Below are 24,163 nucleotides of genomic sequence, written 5' to 3'. Positions count from 1 at the left end.
TTTCTGACATTTTCGGTTATTAAACGTTGCACATTTTCCCAAAAGGTTGGTACCGTTATTTAAGATGCTTGATTAGGTATATCAAAGTATATTCAGCGTTATTTTTCAATTAATAAGGGTAGAATTGTGTAATTTGAAGTGTTGGTAGGCTTACTCTATTTCGAACCGGCAGTTATAGGTCTAGACATTTTGCAAAATGTCTAGACCTATGACTGCCGGTCCGTATCTTATGTACTGCCCAAGCTCAAGTTTAATATACAATAAATATTAATTATAATGTGCTATAAAGTTTTGAAGTAATTTAGAAGCTTCTGGTATAGAGGATTGCTTAATAATTGGGCTTTTATCTTCTATCTAAGCCTATATGCCTATTTGCATTTAGAATTATTTGAAATTATAAATGTGCGGATACCGGAGTATATTGATCAAATATCAGGTAGTTGTAAGGTAGGCCTCCCTATAGTTTATAAAAAAGGCCATCTTGACATTATTTTTATTTAAGTTATAGATTTGTGAAATTTTAAATGTGCAGTATCCGGAGTATTTTGACAAAATATCAGATAATTGTAAGGTAGGCCTACCTACATTTTATAAAAAGTAAAGGCCATCCTCACATTTTTATTTAGGTTTTAGATAAAGGTATAGATAATAGTCGTCCCCCGCATATTGCGAGGATTACGTGCCAGAGCCCCAGCAAAAAGTGAAATTTTACGAAAAGTTGGGTAAATATGTTTTTCATTATTTACGAGCATTTTGAACCTTTAGGAAACTTGGTTATACGGGGATTTTTGCTGTATATGGTACATGTGAGGTTAGGCTAGCCTAGCTTATGGATACAGGACTGGTGTATATTGTGCTATACGCGTTCTCTACTGTATACGAACGGCACTATGTAGAGTATCTTAAGGCTACAGGACATGGAGAATTTCTCAAAGATAATACATTTAAGGCTACAATATGTGGAACATTTCACGGTATTTGTTAACAAGACCACGCTCTCCATTTACTCACAAATTATGCAGTCCTGCAGCCCTCTTCTTGTACAGTAATTAGGAGGTTCTTTAAATGCTGACAAAGCAAAATTGCAAGATATGTTGAGCAAGGGGGTAGAGGCTATACATAAAAATAAAAAGCTCTGTTTCCTGACTAGACGATATGGAACTGACTTCGTCAACATAATCAACCAAACAGAAGTTTGTGATGCCAGCGTATATTTGATATACTGTGTATTCAAAATATATGCTAATTTAATGATTACTCAGAAGTGTCACTATATGTGCATTTTATATTTTATGGATACTTCTGAGTAATCACTCCTTTTTTAATTTTGTTTTTTGAATATATATCAAATGTACGCTGGCATCACAAACTTCTGTTTTTGTACGCTGGCATCACGAACTTCTGTTAGGTTGACTAGTTGACAATGTCAGTTCCTGGTCATTTAGTGAGGAAACCAAGCTGGTTTTTTTATAACCCCTTCCCCCTTGCTCAACATATCTGCCATTTTTGCTTTCCCAGCATTTAAAGAAACTCCTTATTACTGTACAAGAAGAGGAGAGCTGCAGGACTGCATAATTTGGGAGTAGATGGAGAGTGGTATTGTAAACAAATACCCATTTCTCTGAAGCTGAAAAGAATTATCGTTACATACGTTACCAGTCTTATTCATAAATATTTTTAACTAATCCTGTATAAGGTACTCGCCTAAGATACGCACTCCACATTTCAACAATTGCCGTGAAATTTTGGACCATGGCTCGCCAGAAATACTCTGCACAATGTTAATTCACGAAAAGCGAATCCTCGAAGAGGGGGGACAAAAATATAAAATATTTCAATTTCTAGCCGAATACATACACCATATATTTTTCGCACGCATTATCTTGTGATTTATCCAGTTTTGACCAAGGATATTGCGGTAAATAACCCGTCCATGGGTTTTCATACACCCTCATATAGAAGTAAGGTAATAGTATAGAACACCACGCTCTCCATTTACTCCAATATAATGTAATCCTGCAGTTCTCACCTTCTTGCACAGTAATTAGGGGGTTATTTAAATTCTGGGAAAGCAATAATTAGCAAGATATGTTGAAGAGGGGGGAAGGGGTTTTAAAAAGAAAATAGCTCGGTTTCCTCACTAAACGACTTGGAACTGACATGTCAACATCGTCAACCAAACAGAATTCGTGATGCCAGCGTACATAAACAGAAATTCGTGATGCCAACCTACATTTGATTTACTGTATACTCAAAATATACTTCATTAAAAATGGATTAATTACTCAAAAGTGTCCTTAAAATATGCAATTTACAAATAGTGACACTTTTGAGTAATCACAATTCTTGATTAAGTATATTTTGAATATACAGTATATCAAATGTACGCTGGCATCACGAACTTCTGTTTATGTACGCTGGCATCACGATCTGTTTGGTTGACGATGTTGACGTCAGTTCCATGTCGTTTAGTGAGGAAACCGAGCTATTTTCTTTTTATAACCCCTTCTCCCCTCAACATATCTTGCTAATTTGCTTTCCCAGAATTTAAATAACCACCTAATTACTGTGCAAGAAGGTGAGAACTGCAGGATTACATTATATTGGAGTAAATGGAGAGCATGGTGTTCTGTACTATTACCAGAAGTAATTATGGGGGATGCCAGTGGGAAACACCAAAAACGAGTGATTTACAGCCACAATAATGCTCAGAAAAGCCGAATAAACACAAGATAACCAGTTAAAAAAAGATATGGATCTTGTAAGTGGGTGAAAATCTAACTATTGTAATTAACTATGGCTCACATCACATACTGTACCTCATATTGTCTTTTCTCCCCTGTGCCTCGCAAATAAACATTATCTCACTGTTCCTCTGTTCTGACTGAGCATGCCATCTGCTTAGGGTACAATGAAGTATCATAAATATCAATTTATATCACGTCCATCAATTAATCTCTGCTCTGCAATGGCTCGCTTTGCTTAAAAATAGACATTACCTCACTGCTCTTCTGCTCTGGCAAGCAGTACATGGATGAGCTGCACATGCCAATCATGTGGGTCATTATTTTGGGGATACTTTTTACTTTTATATGTAGCCTACAACAATGGCTATATAGCCTACTGAACAGGGAGCATTTTAATCATCATCGATGACTGAAATACAGAGGAAGGAGTCTTATGACAGTAGTCATGCTCGTACAGAAGCAGATTGGAAAAAATGGCTCTTGTAGAACATCCAGGACCTTATGCATAAATTTTTAAACAAGACTTACCCAGTAGTTATATATATAGCTTACATCCCCGACGTCAACGGCAGAAAATTCGAAACTCGCGCCAACCGCCAGTTGGATAGCCAGGTGTACCACCCCTGCACCCTAGCGAGGTACCTGGGAACCATTCCAGTGACCCGCATATATTCCCTGCCGTCGCTAGCGGCGACACGTGAATTCTACTCCGTCATTACTGATCGTTTTTTTGGTGAAGTACAAATCTTTGGTTATTGACTCCCGCTTGTTTTTTATCTCGCTTTGGATATTTCTTGATTTTGTTTGGATTAGATGATTTTTGACCTTTGCTTGTCTGAATTCTCTTAAATTTTTCAAAATGGCCACCCCCCCCTATAACTTTTAGGTTATGTGTTACTAGTGGGTGTAAGACCCGTATGGCTAAAGCCTCTCTTGACCCCCATTCTCTCTGTGTTGCATGTAGGGGTAAAGCGTGTGATTTAGGTGATCGCTGTGACGAATGTGTTTTGCTGTCAGAGCATGAATGGATTGATTTTGATAAATACAGGCGTAAACTTAAAAGGGATAGATTGAGGCGTAATTCTTCTCGCTCTTCTAGAGATATTTCCTCCTCCCAGGTCATTAATCCTATTCCTTCACCTGTAGTGGTAGATCCTGATCCCACTTTTGCAGTTGCTAATGAACCTTCACTAAAAGATATGTTAGTGGCGATTCAAGCTCTTGGCGCTAAAGTTGAATCTTTGGCTGCGGACAGGACACAGTTGATGTCCGATGTGCGTCTTTTGAAAGGTGAAGGTGCAAGTGCAGTGGAGGGTGCGCCTGCTCGTGTCTGTCGTCCTCCTAGTCCTAGACCTCTTCCGAGCTCCCCAACCCCTGGGAGAAGGAATGTCGAAAGGCGAAAGGAGTCGAGAGACTTTATCAAACGAGCTGACATCCCCTCGAACGTACCTGTGGGCGCCTCCCAGGACGTTCGGCCTCACCATCGGAAAGGTGCGGTTGTGTTTTTCGTCGTCTTCGGATGACCCCTTGCCTAAAAGAGGCTGAAAGCTCGCTTCCAGGCCTCTTAAGAGGTCCTATGATACGGCCTATCGACGTCCTGCTAGTTCTAAACCTGGATCCAGTCACTGGGATTCTCCAGAGCCTTTTGAAAGCCCCCCGACCAAACGTCCTTTTAGGACACTGGACGTTTCCAAGGATCCTTCTGTGCACCCAGGACCAGGCTTTACCTCATTCCAGGCTCCCAAGCAGCCTTCAGACTGGATTTTGCCTTCTAGGCTCTCTGTTCCGTTTAGCGGTGAGGAGAACGTTATGACCTCATCACCGTTTTCACAACGTTCGGATCCTAACTTTGTTATTCTTCAAGACATGCAAAGCAGGCTCTCTTCCTTTATGCAATCATACCAGCGCAGCGACAAATCTCGTATCAGCGATCGTGATCGGAGTAGTGAACCAGGACGTGTTTCCGAGCGGCCTCGTAATCGGGGATCGAAGCTTCCTGCTAGCCGATACGAATGGCCTTTAGGAAGCGATTGTGATCGTTCTCCTAAGTCCGCAGTCCACGGTTCTTTTATTGAACGCGATCGAGACTGTGTGCCTGTGCGTTCTTCTAAGAAAGACGTCGGACGTCCTGTTAAACAGGTTATTGAACGCCCTTCGACTCAGGCTCCTGAACTTCCTACTGAACAGACTGCCGATCCTCCTCCGGTTCAGACTGCCGAACGTCCTTGCAAACAGGCTACCGAACATCCTTTTAAACAGGCTGCCAAACGTCCTATCATTCAGGAAGTTTCTCTCTCCGCCAATTATTTTAGTGAGCATCCTTCAGGTCGCGTTTCCGGGATGGTTACAGTTGACAGAGTCGCTGAACAACGAGCGGTTCGTAGTACCGATTGCTTGCCAGCAGTTGACGGCAAGCGTGTTTCTGAATATGATCCTGAACGTACTATCCCTGGTCATATTTCGGATGTTAGTTTGGATTACGAGGAGGAGGCTTAACCTTTTCAAGACATCGATGCGGTTCATGTACAGGAACTTCTCGTCTCTGATCGAGCTGATCGCGAGCGTTCGGTTGAGCCGCACGCGACTCTGCCGCCTGTTACTGTTCGCAATGAGCTTATTTCTATTGCGGTTGGCATTCAGGTTTTTTCTGATATTGATACCGCTCTTAACCCTACTGCTCCCGGAGGAACGTCGCTGGAGAAGGAAGTAGAAGCCCAGCTTTCTCCTTTGGAGTTTGATGACGTTTCAGAAGACGAGGACTCTGTTTCTTTCCGTTATTCTGCTGATCTTAAAAAACTTATGAGAGTTTTTATGGAAGAGTTTTCGGACTTTTTTGTGCCTATAGCTCCGCGCTCTCCTCCGTCTGAGTTTACTCTAGGCAAAGCCTCTAAGAAAGCCCGTTTTACTGAGATGGTTCTGTCACGTTCGTCCAAGAGAGCTCTTAAATTAATGGGTGACTGGTTACAGTCTAAGAAGGCCTTAGGAAAGACGTCTTTTTCCTTTCCTCCAGCTAGACTGGCTTCGAGGTCGAGCATCTGGTACGAGACGGGAGAAGTTCTCGGCTTGGGGATTCCTGTCTCTGCCCAGGGAGATTTCTCAAGCCTCGTAGACACTCCTCGTCGGTCGGCCATGAGGAAGACCAAGATTTTTTGGTCCACTTCAGAAATGAACCACCTTCTCAAAGGAATTTTTCGGGCCTTTGAAGTTTTTAACTTCCTAGACTGGATGCTGGGGGCCTTGGGTAAAAAAGTTGAGACTTTTAAAGAGGGGGATACCTCTGCCCTGGTCCATTTGATGTCGTGTATGGACAAGGCCTTGAGGGAGGGCTCTAATGAACTTGCAGCTCTCTTTTCCACAGGCATCCTTAAGAAAAGAGATCAACTTTGCTCTTTTCTTTCGCTGGGGGTGACTCCCTTCCAGAAGTCCGAACTCTTATATGCTCTTCTTTCTCCATTACTGTTTCTGCAAGAACTTATCAGGGAGATCTCTGCAGCCTTAGCTCAGAAGGCCACTCAGGATCTTGTCCTCAAGACCGCTAGAAAGGCTTTGCCTTCCTCTTTTATCAGCCGCAAGTCTAAGGAAAATACTTTTCCAAAGATTTCCCAGCCCTTTCGAGGAAGATCTTCTAGTAGGGGTAGCTCCAGACATGATGCTAGAAGGAGTAAGAGAAGAGGTTCCAGGGCAGGGCGAAGCAGAGTCTGACTGCTTTCGCTTTCAGGCAGTGGGTGCCAGACTACTCAAATTCTGGCAAGCATGGGAGAAGAGAGGGGCAGACCAATGATCTATTCAGATCTTGAGGGAGGGTTACAAGATCCCCTTTCTAGGGAACCCTCCCCTGGTCTCAGTGCCCGTGGATCTCTCTCCCAAATACAGAGAGGAGGCAAAGAGGCAAGCTCTTTCGAACCAAGTGTCTCTTATGTTAGAAAAGGGGGCCATAGAGAAGGTTCAGGATATCCGTTCACCTGGTTTCTACAATCGGCTATTCCTGGTACCCAAGAACTCGAGGGGATGGCGTCCAGTTCTGGACGTGAGTGCGCTGAACAGGTTCATCATCAAAACGAAGTTCACCATGGAGACTTCGAAGTCAGTGCTAGCAGCAGTAAGGAGGGACGACTGGATGGTCTCATTGGACTTTCGGGACGCCTACTTCCACATCCCCATCCATCCGAGCTTCAGACCCTACCACAGGTTCGCTTTCATTGGAGACGTCTTCCAATTCAGAGCCCTATGCTTTGGTCTTTGCACAGCGCCTCAGATCTTTACGAAGCTCATGCTGAATGTAGCAAAGATCTTACATTCAAGGGGCATAAGAGCCTCCCTGTATCTCGACGACTGGCTTCTCAGAGCGCACTCTTACGATCACTGCCTGAAGGATCTTCAGACAACCTTGGACCTTGCGGAAGAACTGGGTCTCCTTGTAAACAAGGAAAAGTCTCTCTTGGTTCCATCTCAAGAGATTTTATATTTGGGGATGACGATACGGAGTCAGATTTTTCGGGCTTTTCTATCTCCCTCAAGGATAGAGCAAGACAAGTTGAAACTAAGATCGTTTCAAAGCAAGGAAGTTTGCTCAGCAAGGAAATGGATGAGTCTGATAGGAACCCTCTCCTCCTTGGAGCAGTTCGTCCCACTGGGAAGGTTGAATCTTCGTCCCCTCCAGTTCCATCTCAACAGCCATTGGGACAAGGAGAGGGACTTAGAATCGATGTCCATTCCTATCACGAACCCCATCAAAGTCTGCCTTCGGTGGTGGGAGGAACCAGACAAGTTCCAGGAGGGTCTCGACTTGTCAATGAAAAGCCCAGATCTTGTGTTATGCTCCGATGCCTCGGACACAGGATGGGGAGCTACCCTAGACAAGTTAGAAGTCTCGGGTCTTTGGACAGAATCCAAGAAATCCTTGCATATCAACCACAAGGAGTTATTGGCAGTTCTTTTAGCCCTCAAAAGTTTCGAGGCTTTAGTCACCAACAAAGTAGTTCAGGTCAATGCGGACAACACGACAGCATTGGCATACATCTCAAAGCAAGGGGGAACACACTCGATATCTCTGTTCGAGATGTCAAAGAATCTCCTGATGTGGGCAAGAGAGAGAAACGTTATACTTCTCACGCGATTCATTCAAGGGGAGAAAAACGTTATGGCAGACAGTCTCAGCAGACGGAATCAGATCCTTCCAACAGAGTGGACCCTCAACCTTCAGGTGTGCAAGAGCCAGTGGCGTCTTTGGGGTCGTCCTTGCATAGACCTCTTCGCAACCTCAAAGACGAAGAGGCTAGAGGCATATTGCTCCCCTGTTCCAGATCCAGAAGCAGTCCACATAGATGCTTTTCTATTGGACTGGTCCAATCTAGATCTCTACGCATTCCCTCCTTACAAGATCCTGTACAGAGTAATACAGAAATGTGTGACATCCAAAGGAACCAGGATGACCCTTGTGGCTCCCTATTGGCCGTCAAGAGAATGGTTCACAGAGGTACTGGAATGGGTGATAGACACCCCCAAGAATTCTTCCTCTAAGAGCAGATCTTCTCAGACAACCCCACTTGGAAAGATTGCATCAAAATCTCCACGCTCTTCAGCTGACTGCCTTCAGACTATCGAGAGACTCGCTAGATCTAGAGGTTTTTCGATGGAGGCAGCTCAGGCTATTGCGAGGGCAAGAAGGACTTCAACCATCAAGGTCTATCAATCTAAGTGGAAGGTTTTCAGAGAATGGTGTAGAGTCAACTCTCTTTCCTCATCCAGTACCTCTGTAGCTCAAATTGCAGATTTCCGGCTTTATCTTCGAAGGAAGTGCAATTTCTCCTCCTCTACTATCAAAGGCTATAGGAGTATGTTAGCTACTGTGTTTAGGCCTAGAAACCTTGACCTCTCTGGCAATAAGGATCTGCAAGAGCTTCTCAAGTCTTTCGAGACTTCAAAACGACGAAACCAAGATTCTCCAGCCTGGAATCTGGATATTGTTTTGAAGTATCTCATGAGCGACAGGTTTGAGCCACTGGGTTCAACTGCCTTGAAAGACCTCACTACGAAGACTTTATTTTTGGTCAGTCTTGCGACAGCCAAAAGAGTGAGCGAGATTCATGCGTTTAGCAAAAACGTTGGATTTCGTAATGGTAAAGCTGTCTGTTCCTTGCAGTTAGGCTTTCTTGCCAAAAACGAACGCCCTTCTCAACCTTGGCCCAAAGCATTCGAGATTCCAAATCTTACTGATCTGGTTGGAGATGAGGTAGAAAGAATCTTGTGCCCAGTTAGAGCTCTAAGATGCTACTTGGAGAGAACAAAAGACTTACGAGGCAAGTCTGAATCTTTGTGGTGTTCAGTCAAGAAGCCCTCTTTACAGATGTCTAAAAATGCCTTATTTTATTTTGTCAGGCTTTTAATTAAGGAAGCTCATATTCATTGTAATGAATCAGACCTTGGATTTTTAAAGGTCAAGTCCCACGAGGTCAGACCGGTGGCAACGTCGGCAGCTTTCAGGCAGAACAGATCTCTACAAAGCATAATGGACACGACCTTCTGGAGGAGCAAATCCGTGTTCGCGTCGTATTATTTGAAAGGTGTTCAGACTTGTTATGAGGACTGTTTCACTCTGGGTCCATTCGTAGCAGCGAGTGCAATAGTGGGTGAAGGATCCACCACTATGTTCCCATAATCCCAATAACCTTTTCTTCTCTTGGTACTTTTAATTGTTTTTATGGTTGTTTGTGGAGATTGTGTCAGTCTTCCACAATCATTGATTTTGTCAGGTGGTCATGTTTGTGCCTTGAGAGCACCCGGAATTGGTTATTGGAGGAGGTTCTGTCATGACGAGGTTTTGACACCAGTTTGACAGTCCCTTCGAGATCTTCAGCCCCCTAGGAGGATCGCTGGATCTCATAAGGCTAGCAGACATAATGAGGCTGAGTATCATTGAAGTCAGCTTCCTTATCAGGTACGAACCCTTAAGTTTTGTTTTAATTAACTCTTAAGTAGAATTCCAGATATGCTAGCTGTCTCTAACCCTCCACCAAAGGTGTTAATCAGCTATATATATAACTTGTGTTTTGTGTTTAAAAATGATATTTTCATTAATAAAATAAATTTTTGAACATACTTACCCGGTAGTTATATATAATTTTAGTTCCACCCTCCTCCCCTCTAGAGACTAGAGGCATGAAATATATGAGGGTCACTGGAATGGTTCCCAGGTACCTCGCTAGGGTGCAGGGGTGGTACACCTGGCTATCCAACTGGCGGTTGGCGCGAGTTTCGAATTTTCTGCCGTTGACGTCGGGGACGTAAGCTATATATATAACTACCGGGTAAGTATGTTCAAAAATTTATTTTATTAGTGAAAATATCATATTTGGCACTGAATTATTTTACAAGACAGCTAATGAATACGTCACCTGAAAATCAGAATACAATAGCCAATACAAAAATTGAATACACAGTAACCCACAATATCACTCCGCAGTAGATGGTGTTCACAGTCTAGTCGATTGATACATAAATTGTTATACTCAACCCCCAATAGTCATAAAGAAAAAAAAAATGACAAACAGCATGCACTCATCCAGTTTCTTATAGAGAATTCCAGGTTTGCTAGAAATTATAGTACAGTATCATACTAATATATATATATATATATATATATATATATATATATATATATATATATATATCAGTTGTCAATAAATTTCATCATAATCTCTACAAGAAAATTCATTGCTTGTGTAATATGGCAAAAAAATGATAATGTATATTAATACCTGTACACAGAGAACAATAGGGATGTCCTAGCCCAGGCAATTGGTCCTAACCTAACTAACCTGAACTCCTCTCTCACTAAGTGAGGCCTAGGAAAATGCAAATTGATTAAAGTTATGACCATCCATAATCTAGCCTACAACATTATATCCATCCATATACCAAGGCACTTCCCCCAATTTTGGGGGGTAGCCAACATCAACAAGGAAACAAAACAAAAAGGGGACCTCTACTCTCTACGTTCCTCCAGCCTATATACTACAGAAAAATCATGGCCCTGACATATGGTAAACGGAAATCCTTTCGAAATATTACTACACAATGTTTACTATTATATAAAACAAAACTGTGGCTGCCTCAGTTTTTTAAACAGGATTTACTGCCTTTCCCTACCTTACCACTTATCTAAATTATTGGAGTGTGTACTAACTGTAACCTAACCTAGGATGCTAGATCCATACCCAGCCAGATTATAAAACACATCCTCTCCACCCAAAGTGACTTACAATGCTTCAGACAAAATAAGATTATGGAGGTATATAATAACTTAACCTACCGCATGACAAATTCCTGTTCAAAACATAACTCGGTTATCAAAGGTTTACTGTACATTGCTAAGTTTTTTAATAATTATACAGATAGGGTTATCGAAACTTCTCTTGTGGCTGTGCTTCTGTGTTCCCATTCTGTAAAGTTTCTGTACTTTACAGATGGAGACACCCTCTCATTCAGCTTCATGAAGGATGTGCGTATGTATCCATGGGGCAATCTTGAGGATGGGGTCATAGGTGGTAGACACTAAGAAGTGTGATTTTTTGTACCAAAAATGTAATTGAATATATAGGTACTGTATTTGGTTACTAAGGATGGAAAGGAGAGGGTTAACTAATATTATTGTTCACTGAAAATATATCAGTTGATAGGTATATTCAGATATTTTTTAAATTAAACTCATAATTAATCCATTAATACGAATGAATAAGTATCATTGCTTTTTGAAAGGCCTTCTATATAATTATAAAAACAAGTACATCGTGTTCAATTTTGTAATATGATTTACAAAATGGTGGAGAATTTTTGCAACATTTTGACATTTTTTTTTTTCGTTTTGTTTCAGGTGTATCTTGAGAAATGAGCTGTGAGAGACTGAACATTAAAAGTTTATAATTTTGCAGTTATTCAGCGAGGACATATAAACTATAAAAACCAGCTAGCTGCAATAACTTCAATTTTAAAGGTAAGGTTAATAGAGCATTGTTTGTTCAATTTGAATGGTGTTATAAAAATTGTTGGCTTGTTAGGAGATTGAGGTCAAATTAATTCAAGTAACTGAAAATTGGATTAACCCTCTTCTGGATTATCATGATTATAGATAGTTAATGGATTGCATCAAGACGGGCAAGTTTATGGGTTGTGTAAAATTTGATTTGAATGCCAATATTATTCTTAATTAACTATTCAAGGCAGAATTTACTTGTTAATAGATTACAGCAGGATTGTATCCTTTCTGTTGGCAGGTGTTAGTTGGACTGAGACTAGATTTTATCTAAGAAAAAGTTGAAGTTTTTAAGTGCTCTTGTTATTAGACTAAGTAGTATTAGGTTACTAATGAAATAAGGTGGGACTTGATTGCCAATAGATTAGGATGGTGTTAAATTTCCAATGTTTGTTCCTACACGAAGACAAACCCTCATATTTTGATAAGAGTATGTTTTCAGCTTGCCTGGAATGCCGACTGTTAAAATTAATAATGAGGGGTCAGTAGTTGATGGCTTGTTGCGAAGAAGCCACTTTGATTTCAGCCTTTAGGTCGTACACTCGAATGCCCGGTGTCTCCCTATGTCGACATTTAACAATTTTTCTTCTTTCTCTTTGCAAAGCGAGTGTTTTTTGGAGGGTATGCTGGAAACAATTCCAGCTCCTGAATGTAGATCTGGGGATGCTGAATCCCCTAATAGAGATCTAGCTAGAATTAGTGCGTGGTGCAAATTATGGGGTATGAAGTTGAATTCTAACAAAACTCAAAGTATGATTGTAAGTAGGTCAAGGACAGGTGCTCCTCAACATCCAGATTTCAGTATTGATAAGGTTTTTTTAACTTTGTATAACTCTTGTATGACTCTGCAGTTGATTGTAGATTTTCTTGCCAACCTTTGCCGGAAGCAGCTCAGTCTTGGTGGTGAAAGGCCAGTGAAGTATAGTTTTATTACCTTGGCAAGCAGCTCTGTAGGGGAGTTTTGCCATCAGTGCACCTCACATTGGGTACTTAGGCATTATTTAAGGGTCTTTGCAGCTTCCCTCCATTATTGCTTCTTTCTTTCATCTTGTTGTCTGCCCTCCTCTAACCTCTAACTATAGTGTTTTCCCTTTGGTTTTACTTTAGCATTTAATGGCCTCACTGTCACCAGCGCTGGGCTGTATAGCCCAAATTCATAAATCCAATGCATGGTGAGCAGCAAGAGTAAATGGAAAATAGCGAATTGTAATCTCCAGGCTGATGCATTATACTGTGTTTGTTACACTTGGCCAAAATAATTACATAAGAGGACAAAGTGCAAGGACTAATTAATTTATCTAGAACTAAAGAGGAAACTATGTGAAGATTTTCATGCACTGTAATATACTTTACGTAAATTTTATGATATTTTAGAGATAATATAACAAGTCTTTATAAATGTGGAAAGATTTTTGACATCCAAAATTAAAAACCAGCACCCAGTGTTGCTGTTCTTTGCCTGAACTATGATCAATCGACCATGGCAGTAAGGATGTTTGTCAATGATGTTCTCACTTCTGACATCATTGCCACTCCCCTTTGTCGTTTGATAGCAATGGTTACCCATCATGCACTTTCCAGTTGTGGGGATGCAGAATTAATGTTTGTTCCCACACGAATACAAACTTTCAACCTTTAATAGGAGTGTGTTTTCAGTGAAGCTGACTACATCTCTTAAAACTTTACTAGGTGGTGTTACAATAGCTACTACCAGATGCTGGACAATCCCGCCCACCTGACAAGCCACTGAACTCACACTTTTTCAGCAAGTGGAGAGTATATGTTCTCCCAGCATCCTTTTCTAGCAGTTTTAATTTTTAGCTTTTACTTTTACATAATGATTTTGACAGATCATTGTGCGCAAGGTATTTTAAGGAAGACAAAGGTTTTGCTGTTATATCTGATAACTGTAACTATGGAACAGCTGTCTGGGCATCCTGCTGACTCATCCTTGTTCTTGTTGGACAGCAGTACAGTTTGCAGTCTCCTTCGCTAGTATGGCTGTATGACGACAATGATAATGAATTCTGTGGATGAGGTCTACATTTAGGTTTCGATGTACAGTACTTGCATCGAGGGAAGTTACTGGGAAAGGATTCTGCTCATCCCTTTCTTTCATTGTCTTCCTGATCCTTAGAAGATGCTGAGGACATACACTTGGTTGATGTTTCTTTTAAAAGTGGCTGTCTTTTCCTGCTAATGTCTCATAGTCGTCCTGTGTGATCCTGAGACGGTGAACTTCAAATTCTTCACAACTATGCTGGAGCCTTTTCTGTAACTTTTAGGAAATGCACAACAAAGATGTATGAGAAGCCATGGAAGTTTGAGAGAGAGAGAGAGAGAGAGAGAGAGAGAGAGAGAGAGAGAGAGAGAGAGAGAGAGAGAGAGAATCAGCCTCTCTGCGTTGGCAATAGTTATCTTTTTCAGGAAGAAACATTGGCAATATGCCTGGGTAACTGAAATAGGTGTTCTCACTCCTAGTGTTTAGTGCTCAGTTTTGTATTTTTTATTTTTTTATCGGGAGTAGTGGTGCTAGGTACCCATGTACTAGATCTCCACTCGCTGAATGGCCAAGTTAGAAAGGAATGCAGATTTTAAAGGGATAAACCTGTAATAAGCTGCAACCTGTTAAGAATTATGTACACTTCAATAATAAGAATTTGCTGTTTGTTGCATAAAGTTTTTCTTAGACCACACATTTCTCATTTGATATTTAAACTTTCCCTTTCAAAATTATGGTTTAATTTTTTTTATATTAACTTTAATTGCAGATTAATGAGCTGTTCTAGGTAATTCATTATTTATTTAGTGTCGTTGAATACCCTGACAACATCACATAATTAAATGTCTTTTATTTCTGATGGGTTTGTATATAAAACTTAATTCATAAAGCTTCGCATATCAGTGCAGAAATTTGTGAAAGATAGTGTCAATTCACTATGAGGAATACAGTACAAGACAAAGTCCTGATTTTATGATGATTATATTGTTAATACCTAGGGTTGTAGGATAGATAGCTCAACCTAAGCCATTTGTTTGTCATTAATTCTTTATATACAATATATAATCTGAGGATTAGATTTATATAAAGGAGCTATAAATACTAGGAGCGTGCAGTTCTGAGAGTCCTGTCGACTCTTGCTAAAGATTCGGTTATATAAACACACTGTAATAGCCAAAACAACAGTTAGTTGATGTGAAATAAGATTAGTAATTCCATTAGACAACGATAGGTTTGTCAAGGGATGGGCAGGATAGGGCAGCTAAAGATTGATAAATGCTGGAAAATATTATGAATGGATAAGTTAACATAGATTTTTCATTGATTTAAGGTAACATTGGTTAATCATTGGCAAAAATGCACAAGTTTGTTCTGTGTTTAGTAATTTTAAAGACGTGACTCCAGTAAGACTGTTGTCAGTTCAATAGTGTTGGACAGGTTAGTTCATGGATGAAGTATAGCCCTACCCAGTAAGTCAAAAACAAAACCTTGAATAAGCTCGTTGATGAACTATTCGAGACGTGATTAGTGAATCGGAGTGTGTGTAATACGTTTATTCCATAGTTCAAGGTAAGATAAGTAAAATGATGAAGATGGGTAAGATAAGATGGTTTATTGATTGAAAGTTAACCACAAAATCCACTTTGATAGTCATATGACAGAATATATGGAGTTAGTTTATGGAGGATCCCTACAATATACAGTATAATCATCATCTTCGACTAAAGCTTTTCCCGCTATGTAGAGTCGTTATTTCTTCAAAGCCGTTTCTAATTTCTTCCGTATCTGATGTCCTCCACCGTGAGATCTTTCTCCTCTTTATCTGCTGTTACACACTCAATCCACCTTCTCTTTGGTCTTCCCCTCCTACTCCTACCTGGAACTTCCATCTCCAACAACCTCCTCCCAATATACTCCTGGTCTCTCCTCATTACGTGCTCAAACCAGTGGAGTCTCTTTTCTTGGATTTTCTTTGACATCTCTGTAACCTTTGTCTTACCAAGTCATTCCTAATCTTATCCAGTCTCGTGATCCCAGCCATCCATCTTAGCATTCTCATCTCTGCAACATCCATTTGTCATGGTAGGTCTCCATGCAATATATAATGAAAATGAAGTATGTCATTTCAATTACGAGAATGATGCATTTGCTTGTTAAATTTTTAAAGTTGCCGGTATTTTTTTTCTTAGGAGAGGGAAAACTCCACATCAATTATTATTTTGTAAAGCATTATACTCTTGTATACTAAGCAATATTGTACACCTGAAACTGCTACCATATCAAATCCTATTTTTTAAATATTTAACTTAGCCGGTGAATATATAATAGCTGCAACTCTGCGGCTCGACAGACACATACATAAAAAACTCGCGAGCGATCGCTATGCAGGTTGCGGGTGTGCCCACCAGCGCCAACTGTCGGCCAGATACCACTCTCGGATGTAAACAAAACCTTCAATTTCTTCTCTGTCGACGTGTCGACAAGACGTACTTTTACTCGCTGTAGAACCTGGAGTTTTTCCCATCATATTTGGTGAAGTACTTTAATTTGGTTTGAGCTTTCGCAGTACAGGTGTTTTTCTTCAAAATAAACTCTTGAACTCTTTTTTGATAAGGATTATTTGTTGATGACTTAGATCGTTTTTTGGAATTTTCCCTTGACTAATTCAAAATGGCTGACCCTTCTCAAGTTCCCAAGTTTCGAAAGTGTAATGCTAGGGACTGTAATAGGCGTCTTCCAAAGGCTTCTCTCGACCCTCACACTGTTTGTTCCAATTGTCGGGGTAAAACCTGTCAATTGGGAGATCGGTGTGAGGAATGCGTGGGCCTTTCGGAATTCGATTGGATCGAATTTGATAAATATACACGCAGATTAGAGAGAGATAGGGTAAGGAGAAGTTCTTCTAGGTCCGTAGATTTTTCCTCTCCACATGCCCCTGAACCTAATCCTTCCCTGTAGTGGTTGTTCCTAACCCCCCTCCTAGCACTCAGGAACCGTCTATGCAAGACATGATGCGTGCTATTCATGCCTTGGGGGAGAGAGTTGAGGCTTTAGCAAGTGACCGGAATCAACTCATGGCGGACGTGAAGGAACTCAAGTGCCAAAGTGCCACGGCGGAAAGTGGGAAAGTGCCAAGTGTTACGCAAAGTGTTGTGAACAGTGTTGCGACCGAGGGTTCGTCTGTTTGTGCCTGTCGTCCACCTAGTCCGGGACCTCTTGCAAGCTCCCAAGCCCAGGGGAGAAGCAATGTCGTACGACTTATGGGTTCGAGAGGCCTTGATCAGCGAACAGACGTTCCCTCTTTGGTATCAGGCGGATCTCGTCAAGATCGCCCCTACCTTAAGACGAGAGAGCCCATTTTTACCTCGTCCGAAGGTGTTTCACGTAAGAAACCTTCGACCAAGGTCTCTAGACCGTTAAAACGCAAGTCGGTCCCTTCAGGACAAGTCCAACGTCCCGGATGTAGCCACTGGGACAGTTCGGACCCGTTGCCGTCATCTGATGACTGCTCGCCGCCTAAGAGAGGCAAAGTTGTGCCGTCTCATTCGCTAACCCCGTCTGTTACCGCACCTGCTTCCGTAGACCCTAAATGGGTGTTACTGCAAGACATGCAGTCTAAGCTTGCGTCCTTGATGGAGGACTTCAACGCTGAGAAGGTTTCCGTTGAACCTACTGGCCATCAGCCATCCAAGCGTTCTGTTGTGCGTCCTGTTGACGTGGATGTAGCTTTCTCGCGTCAACCAGTTGGGGTTGTACCTCCACCGATGCGATCCAGTGTGGATTTCCAGCCGCACGTTGACGTTAGGCAACGCACTGATGCGATTGGTGACGTTCAGGACGTTCACCAACCATCAGAGTTGACTTGTTTTGACGCGGTGCGTCAACCTCCGCAACCCGGTATGGTGTTGACTGCACAACCCAGACGGTCTAAACAGTCTCGGGTGGACGCTGTGCGTCCTCGCGCACCTGTTGTTGTTGACAGTTCCCAGACTGTTCAGCAGTTTCAGGACGCTGCGTCCGGCTCCGTCACGTATGCACCAGTGCGACCGGACTCTGTGAGTCAAACGTTGCCTACTCCTTTGCCGTTTTCTCATCAGTTATCAGATGAGGAACTGTCAGATGAGGACATTGCTGAACCACAGCCTGAGGATCAGCCTTCAGAGTTAGATGAGCCTAAAGCAGTTCAACCATCTTTGGACTTTAGAAAAGTCATGGTTGTTTTTAAAGAGTTGTTCCCTGATCACTTTATTTCTGTGGCTCCTCGTTCGCCGCCGTCCGAGTTTGTTTTAGGCGTTCCTGCTACCATGCCTGCCTTTACAAAACTCGTTCTCTCTCGCTCATCCAAGAGAGCTTTACGGCTGTTAGGCGATTGGTTAGAGACCAAGAGGAGTTTAGGGAAGACGGCATTTGCCTTCCCCCCATCTAAACTCTCGTCTAGATCGAGCGTCTGGTATGCCACGGGAGAAGTTCTCGGCTTGGGAGTTCCTGCCTCTGCCCAGGGCGACTTCTCAAGTCTTGTAGACTCTCCCCGTCGCCTTGCCATGAGACGCTCGAAGATTAGTTGGTCACCCTCGGACCTGGACCACCTTCTTAAAGGCATATTTAGGGCGTTTGAAGTCTTTAACTTCCTGGACTGGTGTTTGGGAGCCCTGAGTAGGAAAATCTCATCTGCCGATAGGGATGTTTCCTTACTCATTATGTCCTGCATGGACAAGGCTGTCCGCGATGGGTCCAACGAGCTTGCCGCTTCATTCACGTCCGGAGTCCTTAAGAAACGAGAGTCTCTGTGCTCTTTTCTGTCAGCAGGAGTGACGCCATGCCAAAGATCTGAGCTACTCTTTGCGCCCTTGTCTAAGTGCTTGTTTCCTGAAGTCTTAGTTAAGGAAATTGCCTTGTCTTTAGTGCAGAAGGACACCCACAATTTACTTGCGTCCTCGGCTCGCAAAGCTCCCCCTTTGCCTGCCTTGTCTGCTAGACCTAGGATAGACACTCCAGCGTCCAGGTTTATCCCGCCCTTTCGTGGCAGAGCCTCCAGCAGGGGAGGTGCACGTGCCGAAGGGAAGAGAGGAAAGAGGAAAGGATCCAAGTCCTCTAAGGGCAGAGTCTGACTGCCCGCAACTTCAGACAGCAGTAGGTGCCAGACTCAAGAACTTCTGGCAAGCCTGGGAGAAGAGAGGCGCAGATCAACAATCTGTGAGGTTGCTCAGAGAGGGGTACAAAATCCCTTTTGTACGCAGACCTCCTCTAGCGACGTCCCCCATCGATATCTCTCCCAGGTACCGAGAGGAAGAAAAGAGACAAGCCCTGAAACTGGAAGTGTCTCTTTTGCTAGAGAAGGGAGCGGTGGTCAAAGTCTCGGACCTTCAATCACCGGGGTTTTACAACCGTCTCTTCCTAGTATCAAAGAAGACAGGAGGTTGGAGACCGGTGCTAGACGTCAGTGCTCTGAATGTCTTTGTCACAAAGACGAAGTTTACCATGGAGACCACAAAGTCAGTCCTAGCAGCGGTCAGAAAGGGAGACTGGATGGTCTCTCTAGACCTAAGGGACGCTTACTTCCACATCCCCATTCACTCAGACTCCCAACCTTTTCTGAGATTCGTCTTCGACGATGTGGTGTACCAGTTTCGGGCCCTGTGCTTTGGCCTAAGCACAGCTCCTCTCGTGTTTACGAGGCTTATGAGGAATGTGGCAAAATTCCTCCATTTATCGGACATCCGAGCCTCCCTTTATTTGGACAACTGGCTTCTCAGAGCCTCTTCCAGTCATCGCTGTCTGAAGGATCTCAATTGGACTCTAGATCTGACCAAGGAATTGGGACTCCTAGTCAACTTGGAAAAGTCACAGCTGGTCCCATCCCAAACTATTCTGTATTTAGGGATGGAGATTCACAGTCAAGTTTTTCGGGCTTTTCCGTCGGCCCCCAGAATAGATCAAGCCCTGCTCGTCATCCAGAAGATGTTGAAGAAAGAACGCTGCTCAGTCAGGCTTTGGATGAGTCTGGTAGGAACGCTGTCATCCCTGGAGCAATTTGTCTCGCTAGGAAGGCTACACCTCCGACCTCTACAATTCCACCTGGCTTTTCACTGGAAAAAGGACAAGACGCTAGAGGCGGTCTCGATCCCGATTTCCGAAAAGATAAAGACTTGTCTGACTTGGTGGAAAGACAATATCAGTCTACGAGAGGGTCTTCCCCTAGCAGTTCAGAAACCCAACCACGTTCTCTTCTCGGACGCATCGGACTTGGGCTGGGGCACGACGCTGGACGGTCGGGAATGCTCAGGTCTGTGGAACTCGAGTCAGAGGAGCATGCATATCAACAGCAAGGAGCTTTTGGCGGTTCATCTGGCCTTGATAAGCTTCGAGAATCTCCTTCGAGGCAAGGTGGTGGAGGTCAACTCGGACAACACCACGGCCTTGGCGTACATTTCCAAACAGGGAGGTACCCACTCATTGACTCTGTACGAGATTGCAAGGGACCTGCTCATCTGGTCAAAAGATCGAGGCATCTCCCTAGTAACGAGGTTCATCCAGGGCGACTTGAACGTCCTAGCAGATTGTCTCAGTCGGAAAGGTCAAGTAATTCCAACCGAATGGACCCTCCACAAGGATGTGTGCAAGAGACTTTGGGCGGCTTGGGGTCAACCCACCATAGATCTCTTTGCAACCTCGCTGACCAAGAGGCTTCCAATCTATTGCTCTCCAGTCCCAGACCCAGCAGCAATACATATAGATGCCTTCCTCCTAGATTGGTCACACCTGGATCTTTACGCATTCCCACCATTCAAGATTGTCAACAAGGTACTGCAGAAATTCGCCTCTCACGAAGGGACAAGGTTGACGTTAGTTGCTCCCCTCTGGCCCGCGAGAGAATGGTTCACCGAGGTACTTCGATGGCTGGTAGACGTTCCCAGAAGTCTTCCTCTAAGAGTAGACCTTTTACGTCAGTCACACGTAAAGAAGGTACACCAAAGCCTCCACGCTCTTCGTCTGACTGCCTTCAGACTATCGAAAGACTCTCGAGAGCTAGAGGCTTTTCGAAGGAGGCAGCCAGTGCGATTGCTAGAGCGAGGAGAGCGTCTACCATTAGAGTTTACCAATCGAAGTGGGAAGTCTTCCGAGACTGGTGCAAGTCAGTTTCCGTATCCTCGTCCAGTACCTCTGTAGCCCAAATAGCTGATTTTCTCTTATACCTGAGAAAAGTTCGCTCCCTTTCAGCTCCTACGATCAAGGGCTACAGAAGCATGTTGGCCTCGGTCTTCCGGCATAGAGGCTTAGATCTTTCCAACAATAAAGATCTGCAAGACCTCCTTAAGTCTTTTGAGACCTCTAAGGAACGTCGTTTGGCTACACCTGGGTGGAATTTAGACGTGGTCCTAAGATTCCTCATGTCAGACAAGTTTGAGCCTTTACATTCAGCCTCCCTGAAAGATCTCACTCTTAAGACTCTTTTCCTGGTATGCTTGGCCTCGGCTAAAAGAGTCAGTGAGCTTCATGCCTTCAGCAAGAACATCGGGTTTTCGTCAGAAAAAGCTACTTGTTCTCTGCAGCTTGGTTTCCTAGCCAAGAATGAGCTACCTTCTCGTCCTGGGCCTAAATCTTTCGATATTCCTAGCTTATCGGAGATCGTAGGCAATGAACTAGAAAGAGTATTATGCCCTGTTAGAGCTCTTAAGTTCTACTTAACTCGTACTAAACCTTTACGAGGCCAATCTGAAGCGTTATGGTGTTCGGTTAAGAAACCATCCTTGCCTATGTCAAAGAATGCTTTGTCATATTTTATCAGATTGTTAATACGAGAAGCTCATTCACACTTGAGTGAGGAAGACCGATCTTTGCTTAAGGTTAAGACGCACGAGGTTAGAGCTGTAGCAACTTGCGTGGCCTTTAAGCAAAATAGATCTCTGCAAAGTATCATGGACGCAACCTATTGGAGAAGCAAGTCAGTGTTCGCGTCATTTTACTTGAAAGATGTCCAGACTCTTTACGAGAACTGCTACACACTGGGACCATTCGTAGCAGCGAGTGCAGTAGTGGGTGAGGGCTCAACCACTACAATTCCCTAATTCCATATCCTTTTAATCTGTCTCTTGAAATGTTTTTAATGTTGTTTTTATGGGTTGTTCGGAAGGCTAAGAAGCCTTTCGCATCCTGGTTGATTTGGCGGGTGGTCAAAGTCATTTCTTGAGAGCGCCCAGATTAGGGGTTTGATGAGGTCCTGTTGTATGGGTTGCAGCCCTTGATACTTCAGCTCCTGGGAGTCTGTCAGCATCCTAAGAGGATCGCTGGGCTCCGTAAGGAAGACAGACTTACAAGGCAGAGTAATCGTCTAAGTCGACTTCCTTACCAGGTACCTATTTATTTTGGTTTTGTTATATTGATAACTGTCAAAATGAAAAAAACTCTTAGCTTATACGATGTAAACATATTTAACTCTGGTCTCTACCCACCTCCTTGGGTGTGAATCAGCTATTATATATTCACCGGATAAGTTAAATATTTAAAAATGATATTTTAATTATAAAATAAATTTTTGAATATACTTACCCGGTGAATATATAAATTAAACGACCCTCCCTTCCTCCCCAATAGAGACGCAGTGGGATGAGAAGAAATTGAAGGTTTTGTTTACATCCGAGAGTGGTATCTGGCCGACAGTTGGCGCTGTTGGGCACACCCGCAACCTGCATAGCGATCGCTCGCGAGTTTTTTAAGTATGTTGTCTGTCGAGCCGCAGAGTTGCAGCTATTATATATTCACCGGGTAAGTATATTCAAAAATTTATTTTATAATTAAAATATCATTTTGCTCAGAATATATAAATACCTTTTTATAGGTATTTTATGAGTAGAGCCTATTGTGTGTTTTTGACCAGGTATCCTATTTGGTGTCAGGTAGAATGTTTTATTCGGGGAATTATGGCTTATTTAGTATCTCTTAGAGAAAATTACAGGGATGATTGAAGGATTAGGGGAGCTCCTGTTAGCCAGTGGTTTACTAGAGGCCAGTCATTCGATTATTGTAATTAATTATTTGCTCGTCATGATTTCGGAGGTAATACTTTTCCGCTTTACAAATATACTTTCAGTTGTAATATTTGCTATTATAAATGTCATAAACATGTCTAGTTTGTCATTATTTCTACTATTATATATTATAAATGTAATGGACAAACATAGCTTGTCATTATTTCCACTTTTATATTTGATTCATTAGAGTATGCTATATTATAGTTTACCATGCAAAATATTCTACTAAAAGTATGGTCTTGATATTAAAGTGCACAGTAAAAAATTTGAATAAGACTGACATAGCTGTACAATTAACATTTTATTTATATTCCAGGCTTGAATCAAGAAATAAGGCAGTTATTATTTATGCCCTTATGCTCAAAACAGAAAATTAAACTGCAAATATGAGACATTCCTGACAATATCAAGATGATGATCAGCAGCGAATAATCTGCAGAAAAAAAAATCCAGGTTTTCAGGGAAGAAAAAAAAACCCCAATTTATTACATTTTTGTCTCAAATGGAGCACCTAAGAGTCTCAACTGAAGTGGCCAGTGTACCATCAAACTGTTCTGATGTATTAAAAGACCCTTGAGAGAAATATCATTAGAGTACTACAAGTATTTTTAAATGCTCAATTGAACAGATTTTTGGGGTTTTGTGTTAGGATGGTCATTCCATTTATATCCCATAGATTCACCTAGTGGAGATAAAAAAACCTTCGAGTAACGTTACAGTAAATGTTTTTATTTATTTATTTTTTTTTTTTGCAACAATAATATTACCTGATTAATTCAAGTTTACCAAGGTATCTATTTTTGGAAGCCGTTAATTTGATCGTTAAAGCGAAACTTTTATTCCGTCTAGTAGCAATCATTTTATTCACTCCCAGACTTTACAAAGTCAGTCAGTATAAAGCTAATTTTAGATAGTTTTTAATTCTATCGATCTAAAGTTGAAAATTACATGATTCTATCTTTTTTCAAGTAAATTCTAAACACCCAAAATTTAACTTGGAAATCAGGTCCAGATCAGCATTTATGAGCTTATTTTACTCCAATTAAGATTCAAATTGCTCTTTCCTAATTATCTTTTGATATTAAAAAAGTACAATCATTTGTTTAGGTGCATGGAAACTACTTAGGAAATACTAATATACCCAATGTTAATGGATTCTTATTACCTCTTGAAATAATTAACTGGAATTATTATAGGCAGTGTTAAATGGATTGCCTTCATATTAATGTATTATTGTAAATGTTTTTGAAAAATGAGGAAATTGAACATTTCAATAAATTAAGAAAAAAATTTTCCTTAGAAATTTACTGCTGTTTTCAGTTTTCATCAACTTGCTGTTACATCAAATGTCAAT

General features: G+C 42.0%; 1 long non-coding RNA gene across 1 annotated transcript in view; it reads left to right on the top strand.

Moving 5' to 3' along the window:
• Positions 1-24,163, top strand: part of LOC137656950 (uncharacterized) — a 24,205-nt gene extending 42 nt beyond the window's left edge. The window contains exons 1-3 of the long non-coding RNA XR_011047053.1: positions 1-45; positions 11,620-11,739; positions 23,126-24,163. The exon at positions 1-45 is cut by the window's left edge and continues 42 nt beyond it. This is a non-coding gene — a long non-coding RNA (uncharacterized lncRNA). The remainder of the gene's footprint in view (positions 46-11,619; positions 11,740-23,125) is intronic.

This window comes from Palaemon carinicauda, chromosome 18, assembly GCF_036898095.1.
Source record: "Palaemon carinicauda isolate YSFRI2023 chromosome 18, ASM3689809v2, whole genome shotgun sequence".
Taxonomy (NCBI): Eukaryota; Metazoa; Arthropoda; class Malacostraca; order Decapoda; family Palaemonidae; genus Palaemon; species Palaemon carinicauda.
The sequence above is the reverse complement of the archived record's forward strand: the minus strand, read 5'-3'. Positions and strand labels throughout refer to the sequence as shown.